Below are 11,913 nucleotides of genomic sequence, written 5' to 3' on the forward strand. Positions count from 1 at the left end.
GAGCCTCCATGGAAGGGCAGCTGAAATACAATCTTATCCATTATTGTTCCTCTATTCCTCTATATATTTATGAAACAGCCTAGGAGGCAGGACATGTCCTCCAACTGTCCAAGTTGGAATAGGGCCAATCAGGGTGCAGCCAGCTTTGCCCTGATTGGCCGTGCCCCTGCAGCTCCCGCCCTCCATCCCTGGACTCTAGCCTCTTTGCTCTCACACGTCTCAGTGCCTGGAGTCAGCAGCAGGTAAGGGGAGAGGCCTTGGGCAAAGGATTGTGGTGGAGGGCCACCTAATGAGGACCTCATGGCCTGCTAGGCTGGGCCTGCTGATGAGGGCCTCGCGGCCTGCTGACTGCTCATTAAGGACTGCTAAGGATCTGACTAGCTGACTGCTAAGGAGCTCTGTCCCCGCCTTGCTAATGAGCTGCACAGCTCCCGCCCACCCCACTTCTTAGGAACGGGCTTTGAAACTAGTAAATAAATAAATATTAAACCATTTTATGGTTAGCAAGAGGCAACAATACTAAAAAACACAACAACACAGCCCATTGAGAAGTATGTCCAACTCTTACAAAGAGACTGAATCAAACAAAAAACTAAATCTAACATAAAAATTAAATGTATTTCATTCATAGCCCTAATATATCATATTGGGAGCCCTACATGTATGCACACAGCAGTAACTAAACATGAACTACTGATCAGATGCGTATAACTTTCTTGATCATAAAAGCCCACTGCTTTTTACAATTTATTTTATTAGTGCAAAAGGATGCTATCAGGTCTCTCGAAGTAATGATCATATGATACACAACATGCCAAGTACATATTAAGACCAGCAAGGTGAGCTGCAATGTAGAATACCCTTCACAACTAAAAGTTTAATATGTCTGCCAAACTTAAATTATCATCATCATCATCATGCTAATATATATAATTCAATAATGACCCAAAACAACTGAGAATGGCACTAAAATCCAGTCTTCGCTAGTTTTGTCATGTAGTCCTAGCCTTTTTGACAGACAAAATGTCCCCGCTGAAGCTACCAGACAGAGTGTGAACCATCTATAAAGTTTTCTTTATTCTTGCTGCCAAATTGTCAATATTAGTAGCAGCAACAGCAAGCCAAAAGGAATCTTAATGATGAAAAAATACATTTCAAAACATAAATGACACATATTCTCTACAAGATATTTTCTTTTATTAGAAGCTAAAATAACTTTGATTAGACTTGTGTGCTTCCCTGTTAGAATATGATATTGCATTTGCCCCCCCCCAAAAAAAACACTCATTAGAATCAATATGGTGTGGAAACAAAACAAAAGCAACAGTAAGGGAAATTATGCTTCTTCTAGCATACACCAATTTATACAAACTGTGACATGGTAAAGGGAAAAATAAATGCTAATTTAAGAAAAAAATATTACAGTTGATTATTCTTTCCCGCTATTTTTGTGAGAAACCAACATTCTACAGAATCAATAAAAATAAGAATTCTTACAGCTTCATGAATTGCTAAAGTTGGATTTATTGGCTCATAATGGCAAAATCTGGTATGATTTATTGGTTGAATGTGTGTCAGAAACATCCTGAAGACACTTTAGTGCAGGGGTAGTCAAACTGCGGCCCTCCAGATGTCCATGGACTACAATTCCCAGGAGCCCCTGCCAGCGAATGCTGGCAGGGGCTCCTGGGAATTGTAGTCCATGGACATCTGGAGGGCCACAGTTTGACTACCCCTGCTTTAGTGTGTTGTTATTTTTATTCCCATATGATATTACGTTATGCCATCACAAATATGGCCATGGAATATTTGTATGGGTTTTTAAAGAGTTGAGGCAGGTAAGGGGAGAGGGTCCTGGGCAAAGGGTGTTGGTCGAAGGCCTGCTAACGAGGGCCTTTTGGCCTGCGAGGCTGGGCCTGCTAACAAGGGCTTCCCGGCCTGCTGATTGTCTACTAAGAAGCTTCGTTCCGGGCCTGCTAATGAGCTGGCCAGCCCCCGCCCGACCCACTTGATCCAGCAGTGAGCTGCAGCCCAAACCTACCTTAAGCTGCCTGGCCGGGGGCCAGGGGAGGGGACCCTTTCAAGGCCCGTTCTTAGGAACGGGCTTTGAAGCTAGTAAATAAATAAATACATAATTTAAAAACCCCATAGAACATGCATCTGGACTAATTTTTCCATTAACTGATAGTACCTCCTTTAGCACAATGGAATTCCTCCCATCCATTGACAGAAAACCTTCCTCGTCTAGTTGTGTACCATTCAAAAACTGCCGATTCAGAAACTAATATATGCATGGGTTCATGCTGGGAGTGATTTAGGATAAAAGAAGAAGGGGACGACAGAGAATGAGATGGCTGGGTAGAGTCACTGAAGCAGTCGGTGCATTCTTAAATGGACTTCGAGGAATGGTAGAGGACAGGAAGGCCTGGAGGATCATTGTCCATAGGGTCACGATGGGTCGGACACGACTTCGCACCTAACAACAACAACAACAATATATGCATCTCTATCAGGTCAGGTCTGAGAATTTGCTGAGAATAAAAAATAAAGAAAATAGTCTGCTAAAAGATCTGTATTAAACAAAAACACCTAGTATAGAAACAGCAAAGAGTGAAAGGAATTAGTTTTCTATATATATAAGCAGTTACATGACCTCCTGTACTCAATTCATATCAAGTCCACTGAACACCTGAGTAGTGCTTGGATCTTCCACCAACCTCTTAATAATTCACTTGTCCTTTTAGACACTCTTATTTGTTTTTTGATAAGCTGAACCCACAACTACACTTTCGCATGAATAGAGGAAAACACCCCCCAAAAAACTTTCCTTGTTCTCTCAATACAAGCCACTGATTAAGTTCATCACATTCCTTCTCCTTCCCACAATACAAACATTCACAGTAAGTGTCCAGTGACCTATGAAGGTAGCTGAACTATCTTTCCAAAGAAATATTGGAAAACAGGAAGCAATAAAGATGACATGCTATCTTAGAACTTCTCAAAGTCCATATCATGTGGAATAGAAGACCCCACTGCAACATGTATATCAACACATTGGACAACACTTTTCTGATCTGCTGCATAACCCACGTAGATTCTACGCAGCACAATCCCCAAGATGGTAGGTTTGAAACAAAACAGAGAGAGTAGCAACAATGGGAATAGGACAAGTATCTGCAGAAAAGATCCCGGGACTCAAGCACCCAGTTAGTGTAGCAAGAGGTCAGGATAATGGAGCAGGCTTAGTGGGAGAGCACTGAACACACAACATCACTGTAGTAGCTTTGGAATAAGCTGCCCATGAACCAATGAAACTAATTAATTGTTTTCTTGCCTTGCAATTTCAAATTTGTTTAGTAATTTTATAAAGTAAATTCAATCATTTGTTTTAATTGTGGTCGATGACTCATTGAGTTATAAAATTACAGGCAACTGTGCAAGGATAATTCTTCACAGATAAATGATCTCAAATCAAAATCCAATTGCTTCTCAATGATTAAAGAAAGTAACCTAACCTAAAATAATTGTCACTTTTAAAACTGAGCAATGTATTCTTCCACACACAGAAAAGAGAATCAAGTACCTGAAGGGGAATGAAATACAGCCTTAATCGTGAAACATTTCTTAAGACAATTGAAAGACCTTGAAATATGTTTTAGACTAGCAAGTAAAGTACTTTTTGGACAGTACATCAGTTGGAAAAGATTGATTTTTATTTTGTGTTCTCCAAAAATAACCACAATAGCAACAGTTAAGAGCCAAGTCGCGTAGTACCTTAGAGACCAAAAAGAGCTTACAAACATCCAACTAAATAATTCAAAGAAATTAAAGCAAGACTTAACTTCCAGGCTCAATCCTGGTTTTTCTTTTATATGACAACCAAAACTGCCTGATATCAAAATGGTTTTATGGACACAATGACTATCAGAGGTTTTGGCATGGATCCAAAGAACACCAGGTGGACTGCTGCTCGAGGAACAAGAGTACCCCCCCAATCTTGCTGCAGCCCATTTTGATGGGCTCAGTGACACAAATGCCATACTTAGCAGTGGCACACCTTTCTACGTCAACTGAAGTAAATGGGCACAGATGGTTTAACTCTGCCTAGGATGCCATTGAAAATTTAATAATACCATCTTCTCACATACAATGATGCTGAGTTAACGGCTTATTAGGCCCTCCTAGCAACACTAACTATATGTGGGTCAACTGAAACAACAATAGCAATCTGCAATCACTTCACCTTGTCCCTTGTATCTGCACAATGTTCTACTCCCATTATTGGCTGGGGTGAAAACCAGAAACCTTTCTCACTGCCACTCAGCTATGGCAGTAACAACAGAGGAAGAAAAGGGTGTTCACATGAGTCCAGGAACTTTGGCCCATTTATTGCCAGAATTAGACTGGCACCATGAGGGGATTCTGATGACAGCTTGTCATACTGTTGCCAAAGACAAAACAAAATCAAAGCAAAAAGTAAAGAAGACAATGGAAAACTCAACAGGCAAATCTAGATTTAAATGAACTGACTGTATGTTTCATTATAGATGGACACAGAAAATCACAACAGTCTCCATCTCTCGGGAGTTATCATTCAGGAGGTTTCTAAAGCAAATACTACCAAAAAGTCTGAGCGTGTTCTTTTTTAAAATTTGTTGTTAAAACCCAAAGTCCCTTGTACCAGTACTCTTATGAAATGCTGATGCAGCTACACTGGCACAACTCCTCCTCTACCAGAAAACTACAGTAAAGCTGCCGTCCTTGATAGAGAATAAGCATCACAGAATGTAATGCAACTTACTTCTCAGTAAATATGCACTGAATGAGGCTGTGAAGACAAGATATATCATTCTAATAAATTCAGCGCATACTGTTAGCATACAGCCCAATCCTAAAAAGCTTCTTTTGGAAATGTCCCACCAAGTTCAATATGGCTTACTGCCAGTTAAGTATGCTTAGGACAGTAGTGAGAGTTACATTAATTCAAGCAGAAAGCTGTAAGTATAAACAAACAACATTCAATGTAGAGGCATCAAGGGATCTTTTCCTAGGTATTCTAATCCGCATCAATGTGTCAGCACAGCACTCTCGGTAAATGGAGGACACTCAGCCCCTTGTTGAAACTCACACTTAACTGAGCAGATGCTGTTCCACTTAACAATGGAGTTTGAATTCTCAAAAACACACCAGTTCCAAATCTTTCTAAAAATCATTAAGGTAACTGAAATATTTAAGTTATAATGCACTTAATTTGCCACTTGATCATGACTACACAATTTGATATGCATTCGCTGCAAAATATTCCTAATTTTGTAATTTGCAAATATTTCATTGTCAGGTCAGATATTAAAAGAAGAAGACGAGTTGGTTCTTATATTAGAAATATCAGTGGAGTACTAGCATTATTCATAGGACCGATATCTCCAGAGCTCTAAATTTCCTGTCAATTAGATAAAAGGAAAACGAAACTGAATCAGCAAGACAAGGACAACAAAAACAAACAAACAAAAAAGACTTCCACGTCACCATTAAGGTTGCAACACTAACATATTTGTAAGCCTGCCCTACATACTGGTAGGCATGCTCAGCTCTGCATCGCATGAGACTTGGGTTTTCAAAGTAAATCATACTGAAACAAGTTACAACTAAGGGCAGGTTTTTCCTCCCATCTCCATACACTTCAGTATACTCTGCTAATGGCCATCTATTTGAATGTCTCCACAACTCAACAATGTGTGTTACATTTAGAAAACATACAGAGTTTTTTTTTACTGTAGAACATTTCAGAATATTCATTTTAATGGGCTTCGATAGCTACTTACCTCGAAGAAATGGAATTCCATTAGTATAAATACTCTGAGGAACCTTTTAAGGATGTACCCATACTTCGAAATTTTTCCTCCCAAAAGGTAAATCTGACACAAAACAATATTTGTTCCTGCATGCATCTGACACTTTTTTTGCAGTCAATGTAATACCAAAGTGCACTAAGATAATGGCAAATAATCAGTACTGTTCTTTAAAGCTACCTCTGCTATCCTATGGAAAAAGGAAACAAGTCAGCAGTTTGGTAAAGGGCTTTAAAAATGAGACTGAAAGCATTTCAGTAGTAATGCTGGATAAAAGAAAAGGTTTCTAAGGCCTTTCTCCCCCACCCTCATAATGTTTTACAAATGTCACTGACCCATATAGACAGTGAATGCTCCAAACACACCACTGTTCTGCAACCTCTCTTTCCCACAAAAGGTTGGAACCCTAAATATATAGTGTTGAAACTGGTAGGGCCAGCTGCCAAGTAAATGTGTTTAAATCTGAAATGTAATTCCTAATTGTTCCTGTACCTACTAAAAGTTATGGTATAGTCATTAGGATACTGATACAGTAATCAAATGGCCTAATCCTTTGCATGCTTACTCAAAAGTAAATTATAATAAGTGGGATTTGCCCCACGTAATGTGTTTAAGACTGCAACTTTAAACATATTTACTTGAAACTAAAGTTTCATCCAAAGTAAGATTTACTACCACAAAGATATCTGAGGCTGTAACCCAATATTCCAAAGTTTCTGTTTTTCTGTAGGATAGTCTTGTTTCACCCAGATTCAGGGGAACTGAAGTCTCTGTAAATTAGTGGCTAGTAGCTATGCCTAATTTTTAAGGACAATATTATTTCTGCTTTTGCTTTGGTTTATCCAAATGCACAACACAATTATTATTCCCTGATGATTATAAATGAACTTTTTCAGTTTCCCACATCCATGTGCAAAGTGCTTCAAGCTGCAGAGTGTAAACAGATGAGTCAAACAGCTCCCTCCTAACCCTGTGTGTTAAATGAGATTATCTCTCTTGCATTGGGTTAAAAACATGAAAGTGTATCACTGCATGCTTGTGGTGGCTGAATGTGACAAATAGCAAATTTTCTGAAAACTACATACACAAAAACAAATATGCAACCTTTCGGAGCTTACACTCTGATTACACATTCAAGGGATTGGGGGGGGAGGTGAAGGGGGGCTGAAAAATATTGAACAAAACCAAGAAAACAGTAAATCCTTCCTATACATATTAAGAATTTTCCATCAGTCTACCCAGTCTCTCCAGTGCAATTTAAAAACAATGCATGCAACACATTTCTTTCCCTGTCATGACCTAGACATTGTCACTATTAACACTGATAACCATTACAGTCTGACAAGAACAAAAAGCAAGTATTTGCAGACAAATAAACACCTTGCTCTCAGAAGCTGAAAGGGTAGAAGCAAGCAAACGCTTTAATCTGTGCTAAAACCGGACCAAAAGTTGGGACCAAGGATAAAAGGTTAGGAAGGTAAGGTGGAAACACTGTGCGTGTGTAGTTGGAAAAATGTTTCAACCTCATACGGTAAGAAAGGGATGCTGCTGTCCAGTCTGTCTAAGACACCTAGTGGGCAATAACAAAACCCCAACAGCTTTCTTTCTTACGCGCACAACAATCCAGTTCTGGCATTGTCAATTTCTTAGCCCCCATCACAAAGTGCCTAAACCATGATATGCTTTTCATGCAGTCCATTCAGGTAAGCTTCTTTAGTGTGCCCCAATCATGCAGCTTCACTGACCTCCACACAATTATTACAGTTTTGCATCAATCTGAAGAGCAAAAGAATATTTAGCTTTGTCTTCATTCCACTGCTTACATCTCTGCAGCTAAAGCACAAGAGATCCTTATGAAGGGGGGGATTCTCGTAATGCAATTACAAAGAGTGGAAACGCCTACAAGGAGCTGAAGTACCTGCACTGGGGAGATGTTCAGTTGTTCACTTCATCTTCCGTTGACAAGGAAACCAAACCGCACTTCATTCTCCAGGAAAACCTTCCACTGCCATCATTTGAAAATGTACTTATTTGAATATATGTGTATATCTATCAGCATTATCACACTCACTGTAAAATTATCTTGGTAAAAGAATAAAAAAGTGAAACGCTGCAAAGAAACTATCTTTGGCTTTTTTTTGCAGCATAATTTGGAGGGGGGGGGGTTAAAAATGATCAACAGTACCAAGCTGCAAGAAAAGTTTCACATTATAATTGGGCATGAAAAACCGAAAAAGAAGAAAAGCTGCTGATTGCACTGGGCATCCAAAAAGGAAACAAACAAAAAAAAAGCATTAAACAAAATTAGTATCTTGGTCAGTGGCCTGCACCAAAATTGCAAGAACACAAACTCTTTGTAAACACTGCTGTAAAATGCATTTTGGAATTTCATATATAGATATACAAAAACAAAAAGCAAAACAACATCATAAAAAATTCTGCAAAAGAGAGTTAAGCAACATGCCCATATCTCATCTGTTTTGGTTTCTTTTTTTAAAAAAATGTATGCATCATAATTAACATTTTTGGAACAACAAAACCAGTTGCATATTTATAAATAGGTATAGTTTAAACGCACTGACGTTATTACTGGTCTATTTTTTCTCTCTCTCTCTCTCCCCCCTCTTTAGATTCCCAGTGACTTCCAGTTCCAGCAACACCTTTTTCTCAGTTTAGTAAACCATCGCATGCTAAGAAAAAAACTTGTCATCAGAAAAAGGATCAAATCCATGAAAACAAAGAGGTGAAAAAATAAAAAAGCAGCAAAAACAAAAAAAAGGAAGGAAAAAAAGGACAAAAAAAGGAGGACAAGAATGTCAGCGGAAAGGTACTCACCGAGCGGGAGTAAAAGGAAGGAACAAAAATGCGAGTTACTATAAAATACAGTATGGCGGTGGAAGAAGGAATGAGGCGCTTTTTTTTTTCCCCCTCTTTAGTCTCTGCCTCAGGCAATTACCACGTGATTCGGAGCCAGGCTGACTCGCAGGCAGGGGGGAAGGAGCAGGCGGGGAAGGGGTAAACCCCACCGGAGGAACCCAACTCGCTCAGAACAGCAATAGTGGCGCCGGCGGCAGCGGCGGCGGCGGCAAGGAAGAGACTGGAGCCGGCAGTGAGCAGAAAGCCGTCTGAGCTTCGGCAGCCCTGCGTGGCGCTGGCGGCAGCAGCAAGCAGCAGCCAGACAAGCAGGTGCCCCACGCGCCGCACTAGACACACACACGCGCGCGCGGACGGGCAGGCAAGCGGGCGGGCGCGCGCGTTCCAAAGGAGGCGGGGGCAGAGCCCAACCGGCGCTCGGAGAAAAGCCCGCGCGCGAGAGGAGGCTCCCTGGCGGCTCCCGAGCGCGTCGGCGAAGCAGCTGCCTCCTCAGGCACACGCGTACTGCACGCCGGGCGGCCGCGAGTTGGGGCTCGGGGCGAAGCCCGCACAACTTACGGCTCCCTCTGGTGGCGCGCGCGCGCACACACACACGTGTGTGTGTGTGTGTGTGTGTGTCGCTGTCTCCCCTCAACTTGGTGCTGCCTCTACTCCAAAGTTACGGCTTTCCCTCCGTTGGAGGCTTCTCGGGTTTCGTCATCGCCCTCATCAATAAATATCAATAAATATGAGGACGCCACTGCCCTCCCGGTGTGTGGGTTGGCCGGGGGAGAAGGGGACGGCGCTTGCCCCCAGCTGAAGGCGCCGCTCCATCGTCGCCCAACCAGAGTGGCTCGCCGGTCGCCCGCGCGGTGGGACACAAGACTGGCGAGGCTCTGGACGGGGAGGGACGGACGTGTTGCCTAGTGGTTGGTGTCGGATGCTGAAAAGGAAGATGTAGCCTGCGCCGACCCTGGAGCCTCACAACACGTAGGGCTGGGAGGCCTGCCCTACAGATCCAAATCCTATGTGGAGCTGTCCTCTGTACCTGTTCTAGGGAAAGACAGTGGGGGTTGCACTGCACTTAAGTTCAGAAACTCCGTTTAATGTTCATCTTACAAAACCATTTTTTCAACAAGGATGCTTACACACACACCTTCCTAATTAACATTCAGCTGTTTTAAATATCCCCCAAAGTATGTTCAAATCCCTACTTGGTGCATGGCCTGGTTTCAGAATCATGATGTGGGCCATCCATTTTATTAGATACAGGGAGCTGAAGTCCTCCTTCTGTAGCGAGAAGGGGAAATAATTTGGAAATTCTCATCCCAATATTTATCTCTACAGGCTTTCCAGGGTTTCACTACAGTAGGATGATTTCTGCCTCTCAACTGACTGCTGCTCTCAACGTTCTGCTCCTTTTGGAGCATGTTTCAGTCTTCATGGATTTGGGGATGGTGATAATTTACAATATCATATTTTTTTTCTGAATGCCTGAAGAGTTTTCCAGATATTTGCCTAAGAATGGTTTGGATTTGTTGCTTTTATGATACGAGGGGTCATCCACTTTACTATGAGATTGAGCAAGGAACCTCAAGAGAAGAGAATTAGGAAAAATCCACACACACACACACATCCAACCTTACTCCTCTATTGGGTTGGCAAATACAGACTGAGAAATTCCTGGAGATTTTTTTTTTGGGGGGGGGGGAGCCTGGAGAGGCTAGAGTTTGGGTAAGGGAAAGGCCCAGGTAGAGTCTACCCTCCAAAGTAGTGGTTTCTTCCTTCAGGAGAAATTATCTCTGAAGGCTGAAGATGTTGTAATTTCAGGAGACCTCCCTGGAGGTTTGCAGCCCTATCCTCTTGGGGTCTGAGCAGTCTTTGAGAATTCTCTGTTATCCCTTTACCCCCTTGTTAACTGATATTTAGCTGTAGTCCACATTCTTTCTTTTGAGGGAAAATATTTCCTTTAATTTTTTTTCTGCAGATTAATTTCCAAAATTATATTTTTCTATAATCAAGAAGGCTTTCAAGTCTGGATGACCGCAGTGAGTAGCTTTCATCATGTACACAGGAGCCAATCAGTTTACTAATAGAGATTATGATTGTATATTACTGGGTTTTTTTTGTTTAGATTGTGTTAGTCACTAAACCTCCTCTGATGTCTTTGGTGGAGAAAGTTGGATAGACATTATTATTGTTATTGTTATTGTTGTTGTTATAATAAATAAAGCCACTGTCAGAGTAGTAGCTAATAGGATTGTGGCTGCAGTCCCAAGCATATTTGCAAGGAGACCAGTGTCACTGAACTCAGAAAGTAATTGAATTTAAATTAAGCATGTTTAGGATTTGGTTGTAAAACTGAAATTCATTGAAAGTAAGTATAATTAAAGTCAACAGTCATGTTCAGCAAGTGTATTGATGATCACAGTGTTAGTTTATTTATAAATCTTTCCACTGATAGCAATATTTTCCCCAGAAGTATTATATTGCACATGCTTGAGATTAATAGCGGACAGTTAAATCATTACTCAGTAAAATTACTCCTACATAATCAACAACTATCCCTTTAAACAACCAATTGATAATATCATTTTGGTTTGTTCTCATCCAGTGTAATTATCTTTTATCTTTGTAAGTTATTCAGCTATATTTTTGCAATTTTTTCTCTCATGCAGATATTTCATGAGGTTTTTTAATTTACGTAATTGAATTCTTTTCCTTCAATTCCTAATTCCACTTTTCCTCCCATGGTCCAAGTTCTCTCTAAGAAATGAGAGTGAAGAATAGCAACTTTATCTCTGTGTCATGTTTTTTTAATAACTAGTATTTAACATTTTTTTTGTTTATGAAATTGAGATTTAGCGTGAATTACAAAATTCAGCAGTGCAACAGGAACATGACATAGCTCAAGATAGGTAGCCATGTTAGTCTGTCTGTAGCAGTAGAAAAAGATCTAGAGTTAATGGCACCTTAAAGACTAATACAATTTATGGCAGATTTTTCTAATCTCTTTTTGAAATTCCTTTGTAAGAGAACTGCTACTCTTAGGTCAGCAACTGAATGACCTGGAAGGTTAAACCATTGATTTTGAGTGTTGTGGTTTCTAATGTCAGGCTTGTCCACTTGTTCTTTTTTGTTGAGACTGGTGTGTTTGCCCAGCGTAAAGAGTTGAAGGGCATTGCTGACATGTGATGGCATAAATCAAATT

General features: G+C 40.7%; 1 protein-coding gene across 8 annotated transcripts in view; it reads right to left on the reverse strand.

Moving 5' to 3' along the window:
- Positions 1-9,246, reverse strand: part of RALYL (RALY RNA binding protein like) — a 298,190-nt gene extending 288,944 nt beyond the window's left edge. For 2 of the 8 annotated variants that reach the window (XM_077352019.1, XM_077352017.1), the window contains exon 1: positions 7,768-9,225. The gene's annotated coding sequence lies outside the window, so the exon portion shown is untranslated. Of the gene's footprint in view, positions 1-7,767 lie in introns of all 8 variants that reach the window. The other 6 variants (XM_077352018.1, XM_077352015.1, XM_077352016.1 and 3 more) reach the window with 5 other exon arrangements.
- Between the last annotated feature and the right edge of the window lie 2,667 nt (positions 9,247-11,913).

This window comes from Paroedura picta, chromosome 9, assembly GCF_049243985.1.
Source record: "Paroedura picta isolate Pp20150507F chromosome 9, Ppicta_v3.0, whole genome shotgun sequence".
In the NCBI taxonomy this organism is placed as follows: Eukaryota; Metazoa; Chordata; class Lepidosauria; order Squamata; family Gekkonidae; genus Paroedura; species Paroedura picta.